Raw genomic sequence first — 13,127 nt, forward strand, 5'->3', positions numbered from 1 at the left:
ATGACATCGTCGACTGTGGCAGTCGCTTCTCGTATTCTCTCCCGGTGCTTTGCTACATCACATGGTAGAGGCGGTACATAAACCAGATGTGTCCCCACAGGAAATTGTCACACGGAGTGAGATCTGGTGATTGGGGAGGCCATTTCATAAAATAGCTGTCCTCTTCTGTAGCACAGCGGATCCATTGATGCGGCAGCTCCGTGCTCAGGTACCCATGAACTTCACAATGAAAATGGGGTGGAATTTATTGTGCCAGTGGTAAATAGCCTTCCTTGTTGGTAGCTTCTTACTGTACTTGGTTCTAAAGATCTTTGAACAGCGGTAGCCCACCTGTTTTCATCAAACTCCGACAGACAGAAAGCTCGCTCTGCACCAGAACTGGCCATGTTTGCGACTAGCACTGACTATCAGCAAAATTACCAATCTACGCTGTGGCCGTATACAAGGACAAAAAAAAAAGAATAACATGTGTATGATATCTGTACAAAATTTGGTTCTAATGCTATAAATAATTGAAAGTGTTCCCGGACTTTATGTACACCATGTAGTTTAATTAAAGAAATGAATCTTAGGTGAAATTACAAGAGCGGTTCTAGGCGCTATAGTGTGGAACCGCGCGACCGCTATGGTCGCAGGTTTGAATCCTGCCTCGGACATGGATGTGTGTGATGTCCTTAGGTTAGTTAGGTTTAAGTAGTTCTAAATTCTAGGGGACTGATGACCCCAGAAGTTAAATCCCATAGTGCTCAGAGCCATTTTGAAATTACAAGATGACAGTCTGTGGCAGCAGAAAAATAAATCTTATTAACTTTGAGGTGTTGTTTATCCACCTATTGAATTGATCAGAAAATGGTAGATATTATAGTTTTTATGGTCGCCTATGATGTGAAGTAATTGTGATTTGGACCTGCTGATCAGATCCAAATAAATGTGCTTCTGTCCTTCTTAGTGGACTTCATTTCCTTTGCAGTGTCTTAAGTGCTAGAAGATGAGAGAGAGATGGAATCTGTGACGAAGAAAATTAAAGCTCCTTTATACATTGAAGATAGCTCCCCTAGGATATGTTTAACACAATCATATTACAATTGTTTGAGTTATAGATGTCTTGTCTCATTAGACTGCACAACAAATATACATTTTGACAAAGAAAAATGTCATATTGAGAAATAATATCAGAATGACAGTTTAAAAACATGTTTGTTTTTGTCCATATATCGTCTCTATCATTATTGTGAGCTCCATTCTTTCATGGTCGCAACACATCTCAAAGTTTGACTTCTAAGAACTAATGGCCCACACCAGGTGGAGGCACTGAACTTGTCATGTCAACTTGGAGATATGCTGTGCCCATGTACCCTGTATTACCTACAAATATTAATACACTATTTCTCCCACAATTCGCTGTCTGAAACTCAAGTATTTTTTTTAATGAAATATCTTAATCGTATTTCATACATTAGGACAGAGAGTGTAACTCATCATTTTCCCTAAAATGATGTGTTATATCTCAACTTTTCCACTCCACCTCACACAGTGTGTTGGAACTTGCCATGAAACATGATAAGCTGGAGTGGCTATGTGTGTTCTGCTACATAACTTTGGGTGTGAAAGAGCAGTATAGAGTCATGCTGAGTATCACAATAGCAAGCAGGGTGGAAGTCACTACTGGGCCTGTTATGTTAAATAAAATATTGGGCTTGTGGAATCCATAATACATGTGGCAGCTATATCTAGTGACTTGTTGCTGCTCCTGTGTCATCAACTATTTTAAGGACTAGAACAGTTCATTGTTGCTAGTATCTGGAAAAAGTGATGAGACAGGATGTGTACTGAGAGATAAGCTAATTTTTGGAATGGATGACAGGAATGGTTTGATAGTGACATTTCAAATTTCTTTCATTTGTGCTGAGAACAGAAATTCATCTCCCAGAGTATTGCAACAGGATGCTTTGAATAGAAGTCTACTACTATTCATTGTTACTTGGTACTTGTGGAGAGTGAAATTCCGATTAGAAAATACAAGTGAAACCAGAACAACATAGGGGTTGGCATATATCTAGTTGATACTTATGCAGTGGAACCAACGTTTGGTTAATTCAACTATCAATCTGGGACCATTCGAGTTTGTTGTGTAAAAGACAAACTGTCTTCAGTATGTTCCAAGAAGAAATGGAATCTACATAAGGTGCTGAATTGTGCCACTCAAGTGTAAGTAAAGATACTACCCTGTATCATCAATGTCTACTTGGAGGCCAGGTGTGTGGAGCAGTGCTGGATTGTGCTTCTTGGGCAGTGGTTTAACAATAGGTGTTTTGGTTCACGGAGAGTGGGATCTTATTTCTGGAAACCTTTCCTAACAACACGTTAGTCTTATCCATGATGCTGGCTTTTACAATCTGCACTTGTGTGGTAATGCAGATTTTCAAATTTCATAAATTTTAATGTAACTTCACCACACCAGACAACCTAGACAATTATGTAGTGACAATGTCTCTTCGTAGTGAAATAATGCAAACATGTGACATAACCATTTAGTTGTAAATGCAGGTAATGAAATATAGAGGAATAAATAAGAGTGAAACGGGGCTGAAAAGGCCACGAGGTGAAAACACGGAGCAGAATCATCAGTTAATTGAAATAGATAGTTTCGTCTCCCACGCAAGATAAAAATAGTTTTTAATCCCTAGACTGTAAGTTGATGGGGTAACAGAATGTAAATTATATCAACATCTGTTCTAAACATTTCTGAGATTTGCTGGATCCTCTACAGTAGATGCTATATATCTTTATACTTGGTCAAGTGATCAAACTGAGCTGTAATCTTCTGATCTGTAATTCAACGTTGACAGGCAATGTGAAATACAGTATCTGTAATGGTCTAGTGCAGGGACATGTAAATTTCTTAGTTCTGCCCAATTTCATGGCAGTTTGTCATAACATCGCATGATCTCTTAATGGGTATATCAGCATCCTAGCATCCTTTCAACTACGGAGCTGTCTCCATGTTCAGCTACATTGTTCTGCTGAATTCTCTTCAAAATAAATCTTAATCTTTTAGCCAGGTACTTCACTTTGCTGGAATTCATTTCAGGTGACAGCTTATAAGTCTTGAAAGATGAATGCATTTTGTGATGATAAACAACCTCAAAGGGAATCGACACTGTGGTTTCGTGTACTCTGGTGTTCTATGACAAAATCACATACGGTAATAGACAATCCCAGTCTGAGGGGAAGCTAGTCATGTTATAACCCTGTGTTCAACCCTGCCATTACTCTTAGAATGAAATGGCGTAGCTCTGAACTTCTTTATTTTAAACAGTCAAGATAACTGTTTGATAAGATTGGCCATAACGTTTGTCCCTCAGTCTGCTATAATGGCCTCTGGACTTCTGGGTTGTAGTGCAAAATAAGTTACCAGTGCTCTCACAACCATCTCTGTCTGCAGTGGGTCACACAATAAGATGATGAGAGAAATGGTCAGCGTCAGATAAAATGTATGTTACTTTTTACTGTTAAGGCAAATGGTCCTGCAATATAGTGTGCTAAGACTTTGAAAGGTCCAGCTACCTCAGATATAGTTTGAAGGGGTACATTTGGTTTTTGTTCTTGCACTCTCTCCAAAAAGACAGACCACAGGGTACAACAAAAGCTGTCTTCTTCTCCATCTTTAATAGCTACATGAATCTGATAGTAGCTGGAGCATGGTGAAGAATTTGCATTTGACAAGATGATTGAAAATATCATCAATCCTTGCAAAAAATGCTGCAAGCTTTTCCTCTGTAACTGGATTTGTTGGGGACTACCACTGTAACGAGCGTAATATAAACAAGGTGTATACGACCCGGGACAACCGGGAGATCCAGTTAAGGCCCGGGAATTTTTTCATCCAGGAGAAAACCGGGAAAACCTGGTTTTTTTTAGAATTCCAGGTATTTTTCATTGTTTTCAGTTAATTTTTTGTAATTTTGACTGGTAAGAACCGATACTCTAACAAAGGATATTACTGTACCCCACTACTGCGCAATAATACTTCAACAATAAAAAATAAACTAGAGAAAAAGAACAAAAATTACTTAAATTGCAAAGGAAATGCGCCATATACAACGACGACACACAGTGCTCGTGCAAGTGTCTGCCAAATGCAAAATGTGTCAAAGGCTTTAGGAAGACTATGCAATGCTTCATAACAACAAATTGCCTCTGATGAGCGTGAAGTCACAACTGTTTACATTAGATTCGTTTTAGCAGTTATGAACGGGCTCATACGCATGCGCAGTTGAGTTGCTTTTGAGTAGTAGATTCTCCTGATTCCGGCTACAGGAATGTGGATGTTGGCTGTGCAAGCAGTCGCATCAAGCAGCTAGATGCTACCGAGAAAAGGGGGCACCAAATTCATATTCTTGAGGAAAAAAACTTGTATTACAAAGTGCTTAGCATGCAGCGCATGTTTGTCTATTGATTATTCATATAAATTTGAAACGCATCCCTATTGTATTCTGAACATTTTTGAACACATTTTAAGTTGATTTCTGACTGTATCATAAGTTGATTTTTGAATGCATGCATAGTGTATGTGATGTCTCATCGCATCTAGAAATAAACTTCCCGTAGACAGGACAGGTCTATACGAGCTGAGTGGACTAAAGCGAAACGTCTGAATGCTAATCGCTGTCTGATTATGTGGTTGATTGGGTTTGTGAATGATCAGTGTTGTTATAATTAATAGCAAAATCCATAGATTCAGACTACCTGAGTGGAAATAAACAACTGTCAGGAATAACAGGTGAGAAAGATTATGTATTATCTTTTCTGTGTATCCAAGGAAATGAAATTTTGACAAAATTTTTGGCCATATCGCTACACTAGTAAGGACCAGTAGTACAGTTCTCGTCTAGCAGCCACTTAAGTTCTATTCTGGAAGTAACGTGGAAAACGTGTTGCACAAAAACGTAAAACGCCTAACCGCAAAATAATCGTGGGATAACCTAACCTGTGATTCTGGCAGGGTTAGTGAAGTTAATCAGCAAACAAATTTTGACAATGGCACGAATAGCTACAGAATTGGTGGTGACAAGATTGTTTGTGGAACGAGAAAGGAGAAGAAACGGGGACATTACACAAATTATGGGAGAATAAGGCGATCCCAAATTTATATAAAAATTTCGTAATACTACTTTTCGATCTCTTGCTTGAGAAACTGGTGCGTATGAATGAAAGTGAAACTATTTCCTAACAATTTTTTTTTGTTTGTAGTAGGCCTAATAGGCATTTGATATTGGTACTGTGTGAATTATATTCTGTAGTGTTACAAAAATGGCCATTGGTGCCAAAACAGTCTTGTTTATTTGGTGTGTGTTACAAAACTGCTGACTTATTAGAAAGGCCTATTTTGTTTTATCTAGCAGACAGTGACAAAATAGATGTAATCAGATCGAGAAACCACGCCAGTCTTGGGTATTATTTGTGTTAACAGCTTTTTCAGTATTAGATAATGACATTTTGATTTTTCAAGTAGCAAAACGTTTCATGAAGTTTGCTGAGGTAATACCGTAGATCCTCTCCCAGAAAGGAAAGCACACCATGTAAAGCTGTAGTGAGATTAGAGAGAAAAAAATGCTAGGAGCTAAGGATTGAAGAAATGCATAGTTTCTTGCTTATCTCTTGTCTTTATTGGTTTTATGTATCCTATATTTAATTTTATGTCACAAAAAACAGCAAGTTATTAGCCAATAGGCACTAAAGAGTTCAGATTTTCTGAAGAGTTCTTGTTCTCCCGATTGCAAACAATCCCATCTGCTATTAATTGTGAGATTTTGTTTTTTGAAAAGGGGCAGGCTGTCGAACCAGTTGACTGGGAGCAGGTGAGGCACCACAGGACTTTTCCGTTGTCCTGAATATAGTTTGATGGCATCCATTACAAAATATACACGCTTCAATTCCACAGAGCGAAATACAGTGATATGCGTTAGAAGAATGATTTATCAGGAGGTGTGGCACTGCACTTAGGCATACTTAAGACCAAATAATATGTCTTACATTTCCTCGAAAACATATGTTTTATGTTTCAGACTTTTCAGAAAGATGCGCTACAAGATGAACATATTTTTGAAAATTCGATTTTTTTAGTATTGATCCGGTACGCAAATATCGTAGGTCCGGGGCTGATGCGCAGAGCAGTCAGAGTAGAGTTGTAGTGGGTAGTCTCCACGTGATCCGTGTCTACATTTAGTGATTTTGCTGTTTCCCCTTCGTATACTCTCATGTCAAATCAAAACAAAACGGATATCTGCGGCCGGGAGCTATCAAGTGAATTAAAATACATTCACATAATTATGGAAGGCTAAAATATGGCATTAGTTTCGGATTTTATTTTATTTCTACCTTTCTGACAGTCAAGCATTATTCGCCTTGTGGAACAATGAAGTTATTTTTGTCTGTTTGCAAAAGAAATTTGACTTTTATTAACCTTCTCTGCAGTGGCAGTCAATGTATTTGAAACAAAATGTTTAATTCCACCGTACTGGCTAGTTTCAACTGTTCGCTGCATTTCCCGTGTGTGGTTTTTTTTTTCCCCCTAGCACATATGGCATTATGCCATAATTAAGAACCAAATATGATATAATACAATACTGGTGCTCCAAGAAAATTTACATCCCGAAAACCACACTGAAAAGCTTAATATCAAGTTGGGTCTACTTCATTGGGAATCTGGACATACGAGTGTGCACTTTAAATGTCCACATTTTAATATGGTTCACGAAATTCCGATGCTCATGGAGTATCTTCTAATGTCTTGTTTCTTTTATGACATAATGTATGATCTTTCAGCGTTTAACACGTACGCACATACGGGCTTCCTATGTTATGATAGCTGTGTCGCCTGTTATTCCCGCTGTCTGGCAACTGCTGAAACAAACATATTTCTGACAGGTCACGGGAAAATATTGCAACTAGTGGTTTGAAAAGCGTTACTTTCAAAGTAAATATCCTTCTACGTAAGTTGAACTATGTGCAAGAATGTACCATGAATTTATTAAATTAAAGAGCATTTGCCTCATTTAAAAATCAACTCTTTGATGATGAGTCATTTAGAAGAATTTTGAACCCTGAAGATCAGACATTTATCTCATTACTGAAAATTTTACTGGCACATTTGTGTGATGTATCTCAAAGTGCAACACACACAAAAAAGATCAACATTATATGCGAAAGCTTAGCTTCTCTTGCAGCATATTAACCTTAGAGACCAATAGTATATGAGGGCTATCCACAAAGTACATTATGTTTTGGAATTAAAAATAAATAAAGTATTGGAAATTTTTTTTATTATATACAGATGAAAGCCACACTTAAATACTACTTTTCTACATAGTTGCCATTTAAATTAAGGCACTTATCATAACGATGGACGAGCTTGGAAATTCCTTCGTCGTAAAATTCGACCTCCTGCGCCTTCAACCACATAATGACTGTCTTTTGGGACAGAAAAGGTGTGATTTTTGTGGATTTCCTGGAAAGAGGCACTACAATAAACTCTCAAAGGTATTGCCAAACTCTGCACAACCTCAGAAGAGCAATACAAAACAAGTGCAGGGGAAAGTTGGGCTCAAAGATCTTGCTGATTCACGACAACGCCCGGGCCCATATGGCAAATGCCACTCGTGAAGTTCTCGAATCTTTTAAGTGGGAGTTGTTTCCTCATCCGCCGTACAGTCCCGACCTGGCACCGAGCGACTTCCACTTATTCCCAGCAATGAAGAAGTGCTTGGCTGTGCAGCGTTTTGATGACGACACACAGCTTCAAGAAGAGGTAACCACGTGGTTGAAGGCACAGGCGGCCGAATTTTACGACGAAGGAATTTCCAAGCTCGTCCATCATTACGATAGGTGCCTTAATTTAAATGGCAACTATGTAGAAAAGTAGTATTTAAGTGTGGCTTTCATCTGTATATAATAAAAAAAATTCCAATACTTTATTTATTTTTAATTCCAAAACGTAATGTACTTTGTGGAAAGCCCTCGTATGTGACAGCTTTGCTTTTCTTGTAGCAACACCATATATATTAATTTAAACTATTAACTTTCCGTGTTTGTGTGTTCGTGCTACTTAACAGTGATGTTGCTACTGGCTGACTACATCATGTGTCCTATGCTCTGAATATCTGCTGTCATCGGCTGGCGAGATCACGTGACATGAGCTATGACTGGCTTACAAAAGCGCATCGCAATCTCGATTTCTATGATTTGGAAAGTAACATGTGGTGTTTGGTGGAATTCCAATGTATACTTTTGTAATATGAAAATACGCAGCATACATGTTGCTACACATGAAAGATATTTCCAAATCTTGTCTTTTTCCCTGAGTTTCGTTTTCTATAGTGCCAGGAAATTCTGTGCCCATGTATAAAACCATAACTATTCAAAGGATTGATAAGGGAAAATATACTGTCACTTAACATGGAGAAAGTTTGTTTTCACCTGGGAGAAAGTGTATTTTTATCCGTGAAAAATCCGGGAATTTTTTTTCCTTGTCCGCGTATACACCCTGATAAAAGTGCAGGAATACTTTCAGTTATTTATTGCACAAGAACAAAACATTGTACAGATATCATACATATGTCATTTTGAAGAGAAACCCTGAAAGTTCTTTTTTCGTGTGTACCGTGCAATGGTTCTTTCGCGTTCTCGTCAATACGGTACCAGAATGTTTAAGTTCTACCACAGTAAAGATGGAAGATCCGTGATTCGGAATGTCAGAACTGTGTAGTAAGTAGCGACAGGCACACTCCAAACCATCAACTTTTTAACCGTGTTCAATCTAATGGTAAATTATCGAACTATTTTTCTCTGAATCATATAGTTTGTGGGAAAAGCAGTGAGAATAATTACTTTTGGAAACCTTTTATCAGACAAAGCCTGTTATAACAATAAACTGTTTTTCTTAATAAAACGGTCGCCAGCCCAAATCGGGCACAGTGTCCACACAAAAAGATGAAGTCAATTTTCGACACTGAATAAATAACTACTTTGACTTACTATGTAATTGAAACACAACCACTTAATTTCCATTTACTTGGGTCACTTGGCAGTAAGTACTATTAATCCCACTTTCTGTTACTTATGGAATTTATCAATATACTTCAGTAATTATTTAAAGAAGACACACACCGGGTTCCTAGGAGGAAGTTATTGTCTGTTCTATGAGATTATGGAATAGGAAGCAAACTTTTGCAAGCAATTAAAGGTCTTTACATGGATAGTCAGGCAGCAGTTAGAGTTGACGGTAAGTTGAGTTCATGGTTCAGAGTAGTTTCAGGGGTAAGACAAGGCTGCAACCTGTCTCCACTGTTGTTCATATTATTTATGGATCATATGTTGAAAACAATAGACTGGCTGGGTGAGATTAAGATATGTGAACACAAAATAAGCAGTCTTGCATATGCGGATGACTTAGTTGTGATGGCAGATCCGATTGAAAGTTTGCAAAGTAATTTTTCAGAGCTAGATAAGAAATGTAAGGACTATGGTATGAAGATCAGCATCTCCAAAACAAAAGTAATGTCAGTGGGAAAGAAATATAAACCGGTTGAGTGCCAAATAGGAGGAACAAAGTTAGAACAGGTGGACGGTTTCAAGCACTTAGGATGCATATTCTCACAGGATGGCAACATAGTGAAAAAACTGGAAGCGAGGTGTAGCAAAGCTAATGCAGTGAGTGCTCAGCTATGATCTACTCTCTTCTACAAGAAGGAAGTCAGTACCAAGACTAAGTTTTCTGTGCACCGTTCAATCTTTCGACCAACTTTGTTGTATGGGAGCGAAAGCTGGGTGGATTCAGGTTACCTTATCAACAAGGTTGAGGTTACGGATATGAAAGTAGCTAGGATGATTGCAGGTACTAGTAGATGGGAACAATGGCAGGAGGGTGTCCACAATGAGGAAATAAAGGCAAAACTGGGAATGAACTCTATAGATGTAGCAGTCAGGGCGAACAGGCTTAGATGGTGGGGTCATGTTACACGCATGGGAGAAGCAAGGTTACCCAAGAGACTCATGGGTTCAGCAGTAGAGGGTAGGAGGAGTCAGGGCAGACCAAGGAGAAGGTACCTGGATTCGGTTAAGAATGATTTTGAAGTAATAGGTATAACATCAGAAGAGGCACCAATGTTAGCACTGAATAGGGGATCATGGAGGAATTTTATAAGGGGGGGCTATGCTCCAGACTGAATGCTGAAAGGCATAATCAGTCTTAAATGATGATGATGATGATGATGATGATGATGATGATGATGATGACACATATGTTTCAACAAGGATACAAAAAAATATTAAACTTATAGCTATTATTCATATGACCAAAACTATTATTTAACATGACTAGATTTAATTTCTTTAGGACTTTTACTTGTTAACGTTTAACTAACACCACTATTTGTCTGGCTTTCTTTGACATGGAGAAGCAATACGAACAAATACTGTTAAGATTGTTGCAGTTAAACAATTATGTACCTTACTTTCAAAAATGCTATTGAAAACTTATCCTCATGGTCACGCAAAGCGGTGGTTCTTAAACCGATATGTGCAAACTTTAGTATTTAATAATGATTTTCAGAATTTACCACCAAAACAATACTATTGCCAGTAATTTACTATTATTCAAGCTTCAATAAACATCAGAATACTCTGAATAAATTCATTTAGGTAAGGACCCTACTGAGGTAAATGAAATTGGAAAGCTATGGCTAAACACAAAGGTACATTTAACACTTATATTCCACTGATTGAAGAAGGATGGTTCATACTGTGATACACTTCTAAGTAAAGTACTTTGCCTGTTACTGATGTCGAAGGTGGCATGAGGCAGGGCTGCATAGTAACATTGCACAGGTGCAGCTCTTGATGTACATAGCTCTCTATCTTCCTCTTGGTGGCGACAATAAAATTGCAAATTTCTGAGCTATTAATTTATTGCTGTACTGCGCCAATAATGTAGAACATGTATGAGCGTGTTCACCACTTGCAGGGCAGCTACCGACTGTGTGTGTCACTTGCGCGCCAATTCTCACTTGCGCGCCCCACCACCTTTCCCATTCCACCACAGAACGGAGTTCTGTTCTACCTATGATCCCTACACATTTTCATTTTACACTTCTGCTTACAAAAACTCTAAGTATGAACCATCTACACTTGCATGACAGCACATACATACAAAATTGACATAATTAATTACAGTTGTACTTGAAATATTACATAATTATTTACAAAATATGTTTTAATACATTTATTCCACCTACATTAAAGAGGTTATTTTTAACAGATAAACTACACTTAACAAAAGCTTACTCTCATTATAGTATTTGCTTAATTTTTCAAAATTATTAAGGAACAAAAAATCTAAAATATACAGATTAATGGCAGGATTATATTTACAATAGCATTACAACCGCCACAGCGTATTTTGGTAATTTGCCGATAGTCGGTGCTAGTCACAAGCATGGTGAGTTGAGGTATGTTGTAGTTCGACAAATGGGAAAGTGAACAGGCATAAATGTCGAATATGGGATACAAAGCATCAACACAAATAAGCATTGAATTTGAGCTTGATTCCCCAAAGGTAAATATTTTTTGTGCCTTGTCACGTCGAAAACTGTACGGGCCATTCTTCTTTGTCGAAAGCACTGTCACTGATTATTCCTACTTGGACATGTTTCAGCAGAATGGGGCTCCACCCCATTTCCATCTTGAAGTTTGTGGGTACCTGAACACGGAGCTGCTGCATTGGTGGATTGGCCGTGCTACAAAAGGGGACAGCTGTTTCCTGAAATGGCCTTCCTGATCGCCAGACTTCACTCCATGTGAGTTTTTTCTGTGGGAACACATTAAAGATCTGGTGTATGTACCACCTCTACCACGTGATACAGCAGAGGTCCGGGAGAGAGTACGGGAAGCGACTGCCACAGTCCACGATGCCATGCTAGGATGGGTATGGCAAGGTATCAATTACCATACTGACATATGCTGGGTGTCTCATGGTTCGCATATCAAATGTTTGTAAAAAACAAAAACTTTCACAGTCTCTCTTCAAAGGGCAATATGCATGACACCTGTACAATGTTTAGTTCTTTTGCAATAAATAATTATTGAAAGTGTTCCCGGACTTTATTTACACCCTGTATGTGACAACCAGGAACTGAAAGAAGGTTTAATTACTCCAGCTTTTAGTAAATCTGAGGTATTTTTGTCTACTGCAGGCTGCAAGTGATAGGATATGCAATAAGGTTTCCAGGCTGTAGGAATCTTGTGGTACATTAAGAAGTTTGACAGAAGTTGTTTCTTTTCTTCAGATGAAGTTGCAAAGTCAGCTAGAATGGGGTGCAGTTGACAGTGAGTATATCTAACAAACAAAACTTTTATTAGTATACCTCTATTGATGAGGAAGGTAGACATTCTGCTGTTCATTTTATCTTGCAAACTTACGTTTACCACCTGAGCAATTCCTATCTCTCTTACCGGATTGGCTTTGCAGAAGGGGAACAAGGAGCAGTGGCAGAACTGCTCCCATTCACATTTCCCGGATTCACATTCCTTCAAGCACCTCTTTGACCTACTTGGTTAGCTGAGCAGTGCTGTAGAGATGGACAGTTTTCTCTCTCGTGTCTTATTTTTCTAAAACAAGCACATGCTGGTGCCAGACACTAAGGAGCCGTTTAACTTTTTCTCATTTGCAACGAGTGCAGCACACTTCGGCAAAGAATACACATCTAGTGGGCTTTACCCCGGTGGATGATTAGACGAATTGTTGCACCTCCTTTGTGAGTTGTGTAGCCTATCTTAGTGTACTCGGTGTACTTCACCTTGTCACGTACCTGTCGGGTCAATCCTGCGAATGAGTGAATCTGCACAGCAAGTTTCTGATTTCCTGAGTGGTATCTCTTTCCTTTCATTACTTTCTGTAAGTACATATGTACGACAAGAGATAACTCTTATTCGGTCAGAAAATCATTCGAAATCTTCTCCAGAATTTTGATATTTGATGGAAAGATTGTCCTTATAGTAGCTGACGGTATTTATCTCTGTGCATATCCTCAAGGCAGTCTGCAAGGATGTCAAATGCCTTGGTATTTCTC

This window comes from Schistocerca cancellata, unplaced genomic scaffold (assembly GCF_023864275.1).
Source record: "Schistocerca cancellata isolate TAMUIC-IGC-003103 unplaced genomic scaffold, iqSchCanc2.1 HiC_scaffold_1143, whole genome shotgun sequence".
Classification (NCBI taxonomy): domain Eukaryota; kingdom Metazoa; phylum Arthropoda; class Insecta; order Orthoptera; family Acrididae; genus Schistocerca; species Schistocerca cancellata.